Below are 16754 nucleotides of genomic sequence, written 5' to 3'. Positions count from 1 at the left end.
AATGATGGCGACGACTACTTCGGTGAAGATGAGTTCCAGGCGTCTGGTCAAATGGCAATAGTGAACATATAACGTCCACGGTTCATAATATGTGTAGGGCTTGACTAAAGGAGGTTGATTAACACTTTTGTGCTCAGTATTATGGGGTCGCTATTGGTTTCCTCAATTGTTAAAATGTTTGTATCGTGAGATAACTACAAAAGATTTATGGAAAGTAGCCGCTCACCCAGTCGTTTCATCAGGGAGGATAACTTCATCTGTTTTGTTTTTATAAATATATGAGTATTCTGTTTTGGATGTGTTTGTTGGGTGTTATAATTGCTCTGAACAGTATTCCAGTTATATCACGGCGTGTCAGCTTAATGTGGAAGGAATGTCCGAAGTGATGCAGTTCTTAGACCTTAACATCTTTGGTGCAATCCCGGAGCACAGGTATGGTTTTGATAAACCTAGAAACATGGTCATGGCAGATCTGACTCGAACCCGGCATCGCCATCACCAGTTCCTTGCAGGCCCAAGGGACACAACTATGTATATATTCTGTCTTGAGCTAGATGACGGAGTACTTGTCTGAGTAGCATTATCCCGACACCGTGCGTCCAAGCTTGTAAAGCACCGTTATGTTCGACCGTTGGAACTTTGCATTTGGATTTTGACATCGGATAGGTTCGCACACGACAAATCTGTACTTAATTTGCCATTTGCGACTTCAAAATAATTTTAAAACAAGCAAAGGTTGATACGGTGAATTCGACTTGTCAGAGGTAAAACATATTGCAATTGATAGATTTACCAGGATCAAATATAGAGTTCGAACCATACAATTCGGCGTTCATCTGTTGTTTCCAACGTTTTTGTGTCTATACCTTCCACGGCTACTTTCTACCTGTTAACGCTGGCAACCACGCTGCTTGAACATCCACTTCACGTGACCTCCGTGGTGTGACCTCTGCTGTGAATCAGCGACACCGACAGCGTCCCAGTGCCTGATCTTCATCATCACACCAACATCGTCAACTGTCACTGACCAGCTTGTTTCAGAAAGACATGCCGACTAAATTAACATGATCGTTAGTATCAACAAACAGCACGGAATCCCCAAATGATAGATATAAAAAGATAAAAAAAATATTTTTCTAATAACTTCCGAGTTCACTGGTATATATGGTATTTGGTGGTAGCTTAAACACACCAACCTGAAGTTTGAGTCAAACAACGCTTTATTCTGCTCAACATGAAGATATCTTCCCTGTTAGTGGTGCTTTTGTTGGGTGAGTACATGAAGTTGATTGCTGTTTTCATCGTGTTACCTAAAAGATGCACACCGCTACCCTGCAGATCTAACTCCAAATAGGGCGGTCGGGTAGCCTAGTGGTTAAAGCGTTCGCTCGACACGCCGAAGACCCGGGTTCGATTCCCGACATGGGTACAATGTGTGTCCTCCGCCGTGATATTGCTGGAATATTGCTAAAAGCGGCGTAAAACCACTCTAGGTTGCTGTTTTCATCGTTTTACCTAAATGCACACTGCTACCCTGCAGATCTAGCTCCAAATTATGTTTGTTTTACTTTCAGGATCGTTGTTGGCATTTGACTTGACTGATGCTAATCGTCATCGCCGATGTCGTCGCCATCGTCACAGACGTCACCGTCGTCATCGCCATCATGGTTGACCTATAGCTGTGTCTTATGTACAGATATGCTATGGTGCGTTTTATATGTACGTCTATATTTTATTTACAGTTAATTTATCTTTCTTCGGTAATTAATACAGCAGTAGGTGTATCCTTATAACGAATTTTTGTTAAGGTTGAAGCCTTCCTAAAAATGTATATAAGTATCCATACAGCAATAAAACAAAGAGGATATTTTAGTTGGGAAGTGTGAAGGCACAATCCATTTTTAAATCGAGACTTGAGTAGACGTTATTTGACCATATTTTTACAAATCTTTAAGATAAGAAATTACTTTGTATTTTGTTTCAGATCTGTGAAGGAAAATAATGTTGAACACGGCATTCAATAAATCGATTTAATTCACTAACAATGTACCTCGTGTTTTATCTTTGTGACGTGGTTGTTGTTTAAGAAAGCAATGTCCTGTCACAGTTGGTACTAGTGTCATCAGAGGCGGTGGGGTAGCCTGGTGGTTAAAGCGTTCGCTCGTCACGCCGAAGACCGGGGTTCGATTCCCGACAAGGAGCTTTCACACAGTAACTACCCCCCCCCCCCCCCCCCCCCCCCCCCCCCCCGAACACACACACACACACACACGCACACACACACACACACACACACACACAAAAAAAAAAAAGGTCATCCTTAACCATCCTCAGCTCATACTTTTGTCAGCTGATACCATCTTAGAGAGCTGAAAAACAATCGTTTCGTGACTGCAATAACATTTACAAATCAAGACATACTGATGTTTTATGAACGATTTATTGAAGCCAAAATCAAAAAGTGAAAAACTGATTCAATTAACCAATGTTTATCGTAAAAGGCGATTGCAATGGATTGGTTGGTGAGATTCTAGATCTTTGCTTATGCTTTCAGTGAATAGCTTCCCCGGTCCAGATTCGATTATTTTCCGACACATAGCTGCGATGATTACTGTATTCCTGGGGGCACGTGTGGCCAAGTCGTCTAAGGCGCCGCGAATCGCTATGCAGAGTTGCGTCCCTTGGGCACGCCAGAAACCTATGATTGTGGGTTCGAATCCCGGTTCGCCCCGAGTATGTTTCTAGGTTTGTCAGCACCATACCCGTGCTCCTGGGTTTCACCGAAGTGGTAAACGTCTGAAACCTGCATCACTTCGGGCTTTCCTCCCACATTAAGCTGACACGCCGTGATATAACTGGAATACTGGTAAAAGCGGCGTTAAACCAAACTCACTCACTCACTGTATTGCTGGAATATTGCGTTTAACCACATTCGCTCACTTAAGTTTATCTTAATCTTCAGGCATGTTGATGATCTGATATCGATTAATAACCATCAAATAGCATATTTCCTTGAACTTATGTACCCGCCTGAACTAGAAATAAAGGGGGCCGGTGAGACTTCCTCGTTTGTTTCACATAGTTGATATAGATTAAGAAAAACAAAATACTCCTTACAAGACAGTATGAAAAAGGGGGATGATGTCAACTTTCGAATAGTCACCTTTCCCTTCATGTAGAATATTTCAGCAGCTCCAGCCTGTGGTGTCTATATCTCACAACTTTTAAGGTACAATCGAGCATGCTCGGATCTGTCCACCATGATTTCAAAGAGCATTGTTACGACGTAAATTGTAACAAAAAGGTAAATTGTAATACTTGCAGCAAATTGTAATAATTTTGACCTAAATTGTAATAACAACGTAAATTGTAATAATATTTGACGTAAATTGTAATACGCAAATTGTAATAAAAATTGACGTAAATTGTAATAATCTCTACTTGCGGTAAAATGTAATAACTTTTTGACGTAAATTGTAATAACCTTATAAGTTTAGTGAGGTCGTTATCGTACATTGTTGTATAATTATATGTATATATAAACGCATTGGAATTTCATTTCTATGGTTCTCCAGAAGAGGATTGATTACTAGAATGAACTTAGTTTTCTTATTTATTTGAGAAATACTCTGTGTGTTTTGTACTTAATTGTAATATATCCTATTGACGATTTTCATCATAATTGTTCATATCTAACCTAATTGAATCATATTTCAATTGGTAAAGTAGGTAGTAATATACACAATGGAATAATTATAACGTAACAAACTTACACAAATATATTGATGTGTAAATGTGGAAAGTCTGACTTTTACTGACAGAAGCAAAATAATGTAATAAATTCTTACGTAAATTGTAATAACCTTACTACCGTAGTGTCCAAGACGCCAATTGACTAGAAATGAGCTTTGTCAGTTGAGCTTGCGTTTTACATGTACAATTCGAGAAATACTGTGTATGATGACAAACGTACAAAACTGTTAAGTTAGGGATGGTTGGTATAGGCTTTATCGTACAATCGTCAATTAAAGGGTGGTGTCAACATCGATAAATTTACATGACTGAAAGATCCATCCTCGGGTTCAAAATGATGGGTTACACAAGCGTATATTCGACAAATAACTTAATTGTGACATATTGTTCAATACTCTTATAAGGCTATTCAAGATGTTTTTTGCATGACTTGCTTCAACAGTACGTTGACCAGTTCGACACGACTGAACGAGTGATGACGAAGGGTACAAACACAGGCTGGTCAACCAGTGTGTCGATTTGCAGTGGAAACGCTATATGAGTTGATAAGGAGTACATGATCCTTTTCTTGAAACAAACGAGGGAATTTAATCATATTTATACAATTCATTTTATTTTGATGAAGAATTCAAATACAACAAATGAGTTGACAGATCACGTGCATACACAAAAAACATCCGGTATCTTCGGATAACTTTTGTACAGTTTCAAAGAGTATACGAATTATCATAAATTTCTTGCAATCAATTGCTGAAATATATCTGCTTGTATCCAACTAGAAAGGAATTGAAAATTTATAATGAAAATATGTTTGTCACTAAAGTATATTTTCTCTTTGACCTTGAAACGTACTTGAAGATCATTAATCTCGACAATCGTTGATGGATTGCGCCAAGAAACCTTGATACGAATATATACGTACAATAATCCCGTGAAAACATAACCTCCTCTGAACGATTAAGAGGTTTAAAGTAATTTGGGCTAACATCAAGCACTGTAATAACATACTCTCTTCCAATGAAATGACTGGTGACTTACCAAAAAGTCAAATTATATTTTGCTCCGATTTTTTAACCTAGTTCTAATTGCCTACCCTTATCACTTTTTTCTGAAATTGAGTTAAAACTTCTAAATTTGAGACTGCAATATATGTCTTCAGAGGGTATTTCATACACTATGTAACAACTGTTTTACCCCATTTCAAATTTGGTTTCATGCTGAATCGCTCTTTTCAACTTCTGCTGACACACTTGTTTATGGCATACTATCATCTACGTAGAAGATACTTTCATCTACGTATATGATAGTATCTTCTACGTAGATGATAGTATGCCATCAAGATACTATCGTCCACTTACATACTTTCATCTACGTACATGATACTGTCATCTAGAGTATGTAGAAGTGCAGTCATATATGTGATACCAATGACATAGAGCTCACAGCTCATTACATACACACCTACATGCGCGCACATACATACATACATACATACATACATACATACATACATACATACATACATACATACATACATACATACATACATACATACATACATACATACATACATTCATGCATAAACACACACACAAACACACACATACATACATACCTATGTGTATGTGTGTGTGTGTGTGTGTGTGTGTGTGTGTGTGTGTGAGTGTGTGTTTGTGTGTGTGTGTGTGTGTGTGTGTGTGTGTGTGTGTGTGTGTGTGTGTGTGTGTGAGTGTGAGTGTGTGTGTGTGTGTGTGTGTGTGTGTGTGTGTGTGTGTGTGTGTGTGTGTGTGTGTGTGTGTGTGTGCTGATGAGGGCAGAGTATCGGAGATAAATATAATTTGGTTTCTTAGTTAGTCACTATTCCTTTCATTGGAATGTTAAGAAGGTATGCTATAATTTCAATATTTTATTACAGTGCTTGATGTTAGCTGGAATTATTTTAATCCTCTTAAACCTCCAGAGAAGATTATCCTCTGAGGTAATTTTGGTCCGTATATATGTCACAAATTAGTGATAACTTATGAAAAACGTAATTATCTGTTTCGAAAATTATGTACCGCATTACACGTGAGGTACCAAATTTGGTATCAAGGTTGCTTGGCGCAATCCACCAACGATTGCCGAGTTTAATGATCTTAGAATACTCTTCGTATAAGGTCAAAGAGAATATTTACGTTAGTGACAAAACCCTTTTCATTATAGATTTTCCATCCTTTCAATTTTGATCAAAACAGATATATTTCAGCAATGATTGATTGCAACAAATTTATCATACATTCTGATGCTCTTTGAAACTCAACAAGACATGCCCGAAGATACCGGATATTATTTGTGTATGCTTTGAATTATGATTTCGTGCCGTTATCATGATGGATTCTGTTTTTGTTGTTGGGGCAAGCAGTTATTATCCCAGCAAAAGTTGTCAGTAAGTTGTTGTTAGTTCTTCATGACATATGAAAGGAATCCAGACAGTTACTTTTATTCATTTATTTCATTAAATATACTTCTTCCTATGAAAGGAAATATTTTATGTTATATTAATGATCCATATGTTAATCATACATTGCTACAAATATTGCATAAGTTAACATGGTTTGCATTTATTTATTATTATTTCTTTATCTGTGAGAAGTTCACAGAGATCGAGAATACACAATATCTAATAGTAAATGCAATGTAGGTAAAGAATATCCACGACCCTCTTTTGATATTTATAAAAGCATTGTATATAATGTTATGTATTAAGTATTCTCCTTTCCCATGCATGTAAAATCTATGCTGCCTTTGCTGACGACTGTTTTTTTTTCCTTTGACATTGGACAGGAGATCTGTCACTCATCTGTTGTATTTGAATTCTTCGTCAAAATATAATGTATAAAAACGATTGAATTGTCTCGTTTGTTTCAAGGAAACGGCCATGTGCTCCTTATCAAATTAAGTAAACCTCCAATGCAAATCGACATAATTTCAGGGTCTGGTTGCACAGAGCTCTCTTCGGTAACTCGTAACTCAATGTTATTGCAATGGACACCTAGCTAAGCTACTATTGGATGATAAATCCATTAACCTATTTGTCGAATAGACGTACCTAATGTAATCCATCATTTTTAACCCGAGGATGGATCTTTCGGTCATAAATTCGATGTGTACAGTTGCTAGAGTATCATTCTAACAATACAGACATGACACAAGCTGCACGTAAAATAATTGATAAAGGTAGTCCTTGCGGGTTCACATACCCACATGTACATCGCCCAGGACATTGTCATTATTTGCTTTACATCCTCCGAGCAACGTTAAAATAATTGAAACTTGAATAATAATAAATTGATATTATGTATATGAACATGTATAAATCAGCTTGCACACAGACTACTGCAGAATGACATGTCATCCATTTGCTAGTTTAGTTTAGTTTAAACATATTTTATTCACAGAACAAAATGAGAACTGTATTGGGGACAAGTTCTTGCAACTTAGTAAACCCTTCTCCGCATAAAATATGAACAAATATACAGTTGTAAAATAAATAGATTTGCTTCAGTCAGTAAAAGTCAGACTTTCCACATTTACACATCAATATATTTGTGTAAGTTTGTTACGTTATAATTATTCCATTGTGTATATTACTACCTACTTTACCAATTGAAATATGATTCAATTAGGTTAGATATGAACAATTATGATGAAAATCGTCAATAGGATATATTACAATTAAGTACAAAACACACAGAGTATTTCTCAAATAAATAAGAAAACTAAGTACATTCTAGTAATCAATCCTCTTCTGGAGAACCATAGAAATGAAATTCCAATGCGTTTATATATACATATAATTATACAACAATGTACGATAACGACCTCACTAAACTTATAAGGTTATTACAATTTACGTAAAAAGTTATTACATTTTACCGCAAGTTGAGTTTATTACAATTTACGTCAATTTTTATTACAATTTGCGTATTACAATTTATGTCAAATTTTATTACAATTTACGTTGTTATTACAATTTAGGTCAAAATTATTACAATTTGCTGCAAGTATTACAATTTACCTTTTTATCACAATTTACGTCGTAACAAGCATAATTCGAGTCTCAAAAGCTGTTTGATCAAGGTTACAGGATTCAAGTACAATAAAGCTTTCAAAAAGTTTTATTAAGTCATGTGGAGGGAATCACCAAGTTTGACGCATCAATAACAACACGATGTCCGATACAATACCCTATATTGACTTGTACCATATGTTCCCGCTTTTTGCAGGTGAACAGTTGACTTGCCTTGCATGTGTTTGTGACGGTAACACTGAACGGGCAGGATACGCTTTACTCTTGAAGTTCGAAAATAGGCGTATTTCACTCAATGTAGCCACATCTATGTATTGGATAATGCCAGAAGTAAACAACTCGGAAGTGTAAGTAAGAAAAGACTAAGTGAAAGGTGAGGTGAGGTGAAATGGGGTTTAACGTCGCGTCCAAGATTATTGCACTTATATAGCGACGTGCATGCACGTGTTTGTGTGTGGCTGCTTGGACTAGTCCGGACTGATGCCGATTTATAGTGCTAGCACACTGAGATACCATGCCGCAGTTTAACATGAATACCCCACTCAGACACAGTATACTGACTCCGAGCCGATCAGTGCTTGTTTTAGCCCCTTATTGCCGAGCGCCAGGCAGGGTAACAACAAGTACCATCTTTTAACTTCTTTTTGGTATGACGTATCGAACCCCGGACCTTCCGCTCTCCGGGCGGACGCTCTACCACTAGACCACGGAGGCGGTCACTAAGTGAAAGCCATTTAGACATAGAGTAAACTACGCGCATAACGAACTGACGGATATTACGAATTTTTTTTGGTCCCGGACATTTGCTGTAAATAGGCTGTATGTAGATGCTTATAACGAGCTACGGTTATAACGAACTAAACTTAGGGTCCCTTTGAGTTCGTTATAACCGTAGTTAACTGTAATTGATAATGTTTTTATCAATATTTTTTATAACTTTAAACTTTGACATTTCCAGTGGGCAAAGAAGTCCCATTTTCCTATCTCGCCCATTACAATGGTGTGGCGATAGTTAATAGGAAACACACGAGGATTAACGAGGGGAGTCTATCAAGGCTTAGTGATGGAGATGGAGATGGGCCTGGAGTCATAAAGCTGACTAATGGTCCCGCTTGCACCTGTTGAAGGCCAAGTAGTCCTGAAACGTCGTTAGAAACAATAAAGAAACTGCTATCCATACAAATTTAATGTATGCGTGCTCTGTCTAATTAACAATAAATGACTTGATGTCAGCAGTTAAACAGTTAAACCAACTCCATTTAATCCCGATTGTTGCCGCTCACATTAACCATGACGTTTACTTACCAATGTAAGGGGATTAGCATCGCCAAACAATTACAACGACCTAATATAAATATTAACTGTTTGTGCATTGGGATTCCCTCAGGGAAGCATCATATCACCAACTTTATTCAATTTCATGATTAACGACATTTTCTCAGATGTCAAATACTCGGAAAAAATCACAACTGCCAAATTTGCAGATGACGTTTCTTTTTGGAGCTCCTCGGCCTCCATTAATCTATTAAAAACAAGAATCCAATCCGTCCTAGATAACATTCAAAATTGGGCTTCCAAGTGGGGTTTCCAAATAAACAAAAAAAAAAACATTGGCATGCTATTTAAAAAACAATATATGCAAAATTATACACCCAAACTTCACCTTAATAATCAAGACATTACCTATCAAAAAGAAGCCAAGTTCCTAGGTATCACATTCGACCAACACCTTACATGGGGCCCCCAAGTACTGAAAACGGTCAATTCTTGCGAAAAAGATTTAAATTTAATGAGAGCTACCAAAGGTAATAACTGGGGGTCCGACAAACAAACCCTACTCAACATATACAAAACACTCATCCAATCAAAAATAGACTATGCCGCTCCGGTCTTAAGCGGCATCACAACCCCTAACTACAACAAACTAAAATCAATACAATACAAAGCCCTCAAGCTAGCCACCGGCACAAGGACTGGAACCTCACACAACGCCCTTCTATTAATCACCAATACACTCTCCATCAAACACCGAATCCATCAAACCATCCTCAACTACTGGGCTGGGGCCCAACACAACCCAATTTTCAAAACAATAAAACAAAAATACGACAACATCAACAAACAGACTTTACACAAATTTCAAAACACCCCCGACAAGGCACCATACATCACACACTTACATAAACTACTAATCACCCACAATCTAAACAATATAACTCCCCCCCCCCCCCCCCCCCCCCCCTCAAATCAATTCATAGCCGACCTCCCTTCCCCCCTGTAGATACTTCCCTTCACCAACGGTTCACCCCTAGCAATGGCATCCCAGCTGCGAACAAGGCCAAACTAACACGCACTCACATCCATAATAACTGGCCCACTCACACCCACATCTACACAGACGCATCCAAATCAAACAACATCACAGGCTTAGGACTACACATAGATCAAACACCCCCGCTCACTACAAATTTCAACTATAAAAACTACACAAACAACAACACCGATGAATTACTAGCCATTCTAACAGCAATACACGCCATTAAAACAATCAACCAACACAAATTCCTAATCATCTCCGACTCACTATCATCTCTTAAACAAATACAAAATAAACACTCTAAAACCCGGCCTGACCTCATTGCTAATATAATCACCCTCACCAACCAACTTAAGGAGAAAAACAAACATATTAATTTACTCTGGGTCCCAGGGCACACCAATATACCCGGTAACAACATAGCCCACACCGCAGCCAAAGTAGCCACCCAACAACCATCACTAGAAATATACTTTCACACGTCCAAGGCAGAAACTAAGAATATAATCAAGAGATCCATTAAACTCCACAACTACAATAGTATTATACAAAACTGCAACTCCGTATGGCTCAGATCAATTTTCACCCGTCCCAATTCTAAATGTCGCAACTTTAACACATCCAACCACCTAGACAACATCATTTCCAGAATTATAAGCGGCAACACAGCTCTCAACCAAACACTACACAAACAAGGAAGACATCCAGACGGAACCTGTACATATTGTAAAAATCCTGAAGACTTGTATCATATTTTTAACAGCTGTCCTTTTTACAACTCTCTTCATTCTGAACTCTATCAAGCTATCCCTCCAAACTTCAAACACAATCTTCCACTTCTCTTCAACCCCTCCAATCCCCCTTACATCTTCAACGCCATAACACAATTTATCATTAAAGCCGAACTACTCGACAAAATTTAGATCCTCCCAAATAAAACTTAAAAATCTAAATACTTTATCAGCCAGTTAACTCCTGTCACTTTCGGATCGGCATCCAAATTCTCACCGCGAGTCGTCTTCTCCGACGTCCGCGCCACCAACTCCGATATCCACACACTAAACATAGATCCTCGTTTAACCAGCCAGCTCCCGGCACAAGCCCACAACGCACGTTACCTAACCAAGCTATAACATAGAATGTACACACATACAACACGTGTTGTGATCTAAACCTGGTAATGAATGTGTTTAAATCCTATACAGCATACACATTTAGTGTATTCTATCTGAACACGCTAAGGGTTTAAACACATGTTGGTTGGTGGGTTTATTGTTTAACGCCGCACTCACCAATATTCCAGCTATATGACGGCGATCTGTAAATAATCCAGTGATTAATATCATGAGTATCGATCCACACAATTGGAATCGATGACATGAATCAACCAAGTCAGCGAGCCTGACCACCCGATCCCATTAGTCGCCTTGTATGGCAAGCATGGGTCGCTGAAGACCTATTCGACCCCGCATCTTCACATAAACTTATCTTATCACAGTCTGAACACCACCTTAACGACACATCCCCATATATATGTTTAGAATTTAAATAAAAATAAATTGCATATTATTGGGCATTGAGTGAAATGTTAATAAGATGTATTGAAAATAGATGTGCGATACGATTCGCAGGCACTTGCCATCACATATACCACCAGTAATTAAAATGAACTTGGTACAGTATTAACATAATAATGTACAAATAGACCAAGCTAAGATATATAGTAGCGACATTTGCGACGTCAACAATCACCGCTGCACTGATGGTAGAGTGAGGAACTTCAACTCAAGAGGTTGCAGGTTCGTTTCAAGCCAAGATTTTAAAATGGTTTTGTTCATAAATGTGCTGTTGCTGTACGACTAACAACATTTCTGTCATAACTGAACCTGACAATGAATGTATATTTCAATACTACGATATGCCTCCATTTATTTAAGGTTACCCCTAAACTTCTCTATTCCCATCTACATCTGATAAAAAATACATACAGAAAATGCCCTCTTTTTTACATTACCTGCAGTGAATATCAAGGACGGGGTGGGGTAAAGATTTTTTCCACATTGAAACCCTAAACACGCTTAACTGTTAAACACAATTCTAAACATGACCCATAACGCATGAAAGTTGTGGGACAAGGAACGCACGTTTGTTTGTAGGATCTAAGCACATGTTTTACAGTACAGTTGAACCATTCTTCCTCGTTGTGTGAACTGGTTCACTGCGTTCCATGGTACTTCTTTGACATAACATCAACCACTGGTTTTGCCTGCTCCAACTCTATTATTTACATATTGCTGACTGCCGCGAAAGACATGTACATGTAGACCTTATCACACATGACTTGATTGAGTATGTGTGGCCTGGCTAATGCCAGTGTTATTGTTCCACAGCGACTTCAACCTTCAACCACTTCAGATACAACTTTAATATCAAATGCACAACAAAACCTCTATTCACTCTCTCATTTTGATTCACTAATGACCTGACAATACCAGAATATTAGTCAAAATCGAGACAAGATAAAGTTTGGTACAGATGTTTTATTATAACCTTTTGGTAATGAACATGTTCGTATGCTGCTGTGTAGATCAATGCTCTGAAACAGAAATAAAGGATATATCGGTGAGTGAGTGGAATCTTATTGGAGTATCCCGGCTTTGTTTTACCAGAAATGAGCTTTATACATTGTACCAGTGTCGGGAATCGATCTCGGTTCTCCAGTGTGGTGTACATGTGCTAACGCTTTGACCATTAAGCTACCCTACTGCCACATATGGACAAATACGAACAGCACATAAACCACCACATCCTACATTGTTTGTTACTGTGTAATAATAATAATAATAATAATAATAATAATAATAATATAAAAAAAAAATTATGATTAACCATGAAATTGCTCTACCAGCTGGACACATCACTGTGAGAATAAGTACAATAGGACACCCATATTGTTTAGGGCCCAGTCGTCTAAGTCGTCAAAAATCACTGTACAGAGTTGCCTCCCTTGGGTAGGCCAGAAAGCCTTGATCGTGGGTTCGAATCCCGATTCGTAATGTGTCTAGGTTTATCAGCACCGCAACCGTGTTCGTGGGCTTCACCAAAGGTAAACGTCTGAGATCTGCTTCACTTCGGGCTTTCCTCCACCATTAAGCTGGCACGCCGTGATATAACTGGAATATTGTGTGGCTATGAACATCCACTTGTCTTTGAAACATCGGTACCAGTGGACAAGGTGAGGTAAACGATACACCCTTTAGGATTAAAGAATTGTGATGTAACGACAATATAAAGAAGAACGTGTAATGCCTCTGGTACTTTACCTCTACTCGAGCTCAGTAAACCGTCATTGATGATCATCCGTGGTGGCGGCGACGATGACGTCTGTGGCGATGACGACGACATCTCCGGTGACGATGTGCCCCAGTCAAGTCAAATGCTAAGAGGGAACCTTAAAGATCAAGAACACAAAGTCACGATTTCTTAAGTTCACAGTTCATGGCTGCATTGTTTGATGTTGATAAGACTTGCATCGTTTGACTTAAGTTGATTACAGTCTTTTCAGTTATACAGATATAACTACAGTTAATCTCACCCAGCAGTAGAAGTACCATCAGGAAAGATGTCTTCATCCTGTACTTGTGAAACTATCCTGTGCCTGAACGTTAATAGATCAAGATGACGAGGTTGTGAAGGTATACTATGTCCTCACAAACACTTTATATATATACAAAACTGCCTGGAAGTAAACGTGTGTATACCTTTCATAACGCCTGCCGACTGTTGATGTTGACAGCCACGTTTATTGACCAGGTACTCTCCATGTAACCACCACCACGCTGTGCATCAGTGCCCCCGACGGCGTCCCGTGACCTCTCTACATCATCACACCGACACCGACAACGACACCGGCAACAGCCGCCTTTAGCCTGCTGGTAGAAGGGTGACACGTCTGTGAACATTGACGTGGTTGCTAGTGTCAACAAACAGCAAGTAGTCCATCAATAGCAAAACCAAAATGGAATCAATTCAAGTTTTTTCCTGATGAACTTCCGAGTTCACTTGTATATAATGCATCGTTCTAGCCAAAAGAACAGAACCTCATCATTCAGTCAAACAAACTCGGGTTCCTCTTTCCACCATGAAGATCTCTTATCTGCTAGTTGTGCTTTTGTTGGGTGAGTAAGGTTTCAAGGTAGATTAAAGGTAGTAGTTTTTGTTTCTCTGGGTTCATACATCTTGATCTCTCATCTGCTTCTTTTATCGCATCGATTCCTGACATGGGTACAATGTGTGAAGCCCATTTCTGGTATCCCTCGCTGTGATATTGCTGGAATATTGCTAAAAGCGGCTTAAACCCTGCTCAATCACTAACTTTTATTGCAAATAATTAATTTACGAAATAGTTTTACTCACGGAGATATTTTTTTCATTTTTGGCTTCGTTTTCTTCCAGGGTCTTTGCTAGCATTTGACATGACGGGCGCTCATCGTCATCGCCGATGTCGTCGCCATCGCCATAGACGTCACCGTCGTCATCGACACCATGGTTGACCTATAGGTGCATACTCTATCTGTAACAGGCCAAGGTCAGTTTGAATCCCTCACTTGTAATAATTCCTGAAGGCTTTCAATGATAACATTTTCATTTTTATTTTCCCCAGTCTTCTAAGGTGCCGCGATTTGCTTTGCAGAGTCGCCTCCCTTGTACACACAGGAAACCTATGATTGTGGGTTCGAATCCCGGTTCGCCCCGATTATGTTTCTAGGTTTGTCAGCACCATACACGTGCTCGTGGGTTTCACCAAAGTGGTAAACGTCTAAGACCTGCATCACTTCGGGCTTTCGACCCGTGAAGATTCCGGGGTAGAATTGATCTTCAGCAACCCATATTGCCGTAAAAGGTGACTATGCTTGTCGTAAAAGGCGACTAACGGGATCGGGTGGTCAGGCTCGCAGACTTGGTTGATAAATGTCATCGATCTCAATTGCGCGGATCGATGCTCATGATGTCGATTGTCTGGTCCAGACTGGATTATTTTACAGACCGCCGTCATATAGCTCGAATATTGCTGAGTGCGGCGTTATACAACAAACAAACAAACAAAACAAAAATTCGAGCTTTCCTCCCACACGAAGCTGACACGTCGTGATATAACTGGAATACAGTTAAAAGCGGCGTTAATCCCAACTCACACACTCACTTATTTTCCTCCTTCGATGCGTTTAATGATGAAGAGGATTTTAGTTTCCTTTCTTTATACAAAATACCTACTAGGGGCTAACAATAACTGAAATGTGTTTAATAGAAAGATAATTATGACAATTGATATCAAGCGCCCAATGGAACATCTCTATATACTGGAAATCTATTGATCATATAATGATCAATACTTAATATATTTTGTTATTGTTTTGTTTCAGATCCTCGTAAAATGACAACACTCCATATACTTCGGATGAATGTACACGTACACATTAATAAACAGAGTGAACTATCTTAGTGGCTCATGTTTTGTCGTTAAAAAGTAACCAAGGCACTATCACACTTTCAGTTCATCGGTTATATTATTTCAATCTTAATTTACATAATAGCTTCATATAGTTTGAGCTTAATGGTAGAGAAGTGACGCAAGTAGGCTTTTACCTCTGTGGTGAAATCCATTAGCACAGGCATTGGAGCTGACAAACCCAAGACATAACAAGGTCGAACCGAGATTATAACTCACGTACATAGATATACAGTAAACTACGGTTATAACGAACTCATAGGGGATACTAATTTTAGTTCGTTATAAACGTAGTTCGTTATAAGCATATATACAGCATAACTACAGCAAATAGTCGGGACTAAAAAGTAAGTTCGTTATATCTGTCAGTTCGTTATAAGCGTGTTCGTTATAACCGTAGTTTACTGTAAATAGTGAATTACGGCGACATATGTTACTGGACCATCTGCACCCCCCACCATTTATGTGAAAGTGAAAAGGATAAAAAAAACCTGATCAATACACTACTTTTATTAATTTGGATCCCGATGCAATATCGCACACAAAATGTCACACCGATGGTGCTATTTGTATACTCATAAATTAAAGAAGGGGATCAGGATTATGAACACCTACAATACATTTACATCCCTTACAATACACAGAGAACATGTTCTGTTGATTGTCAGGATACCCCTTTTTCTTGTTCGGGAGGTTAGAGGTTTAGTTGATTATATTCAACTCTGAGGGCGCACCAGAGGACTCAGTATTTGGGAGAAACAAGCTGATGTATTTACTGAACAAGTTGTGCAGTTATGCTGTATTCACATCAGTTAGAATACCTTAGAAATATTTTTAGGACGTTGCCTTGATAACCACCTCCGCCGCCTCCTCCTCCGAAGTTGTTACCATTGCTTCCGTATTTACCACCATCCGCACCATAACCTCCGGAGTTGCCAAAGCCACTGCTAGAATACCTATAGGTCCACTCCTTGAGACGAGCTACGAGGACCTTAGGTTACTGTGTTTGACCTGGCTGATGCCATCATGACCAGTCGGGTGGATCGCTGCAATGTACCGTAACATTAAATTATTTTATCATTCCGTGTACTTAATTCATGAGCTTC

At 38.8% G+C, this 16754-nt stretch overlaps 1 long non-coding RNA gene across 1 annotated transcript; it reads left to right on the top strand.

Annotated features, from left to right (window-relative positions):
* Positions 1-14254: 14254 nt before the first annotated feature.
* On the top strand, positions 14255-15628 carry LOC124112680. The gene is made up of 3 exons (XR_006857648.2): positions 14255-14317; positions 14595-14727; positions 15563-15628. It is a non-coding gene; the product is annotated as an uncharacterized LOC124112680 (long non-coding RNA).
* The last annotated feature ends 1126 nt before the right edge of the window (positions 15629-16754 follow it).

This window comes from Haliotis rufescens, unplaced genomic scaffold (assembly GCF_023055435.1).
Source record: "Haliotis rufescens isolate VD_foot unplaced genomic scaffold, xgHalRufe1.0.p SCAF_105, whole genome shotgun sequence".
Lineage (NCBI taxonomy): Eukaryota > Metazoa > Mollusca > Gastropoda > Lepetellida > Haliotidae > Haliotis > Haliotis rufescens.
The sequence above is the reverse complement of the archived record's forward strand: the minus strand, read 5'-3'. Positions and strand labels throughout refer to the sequence as shown.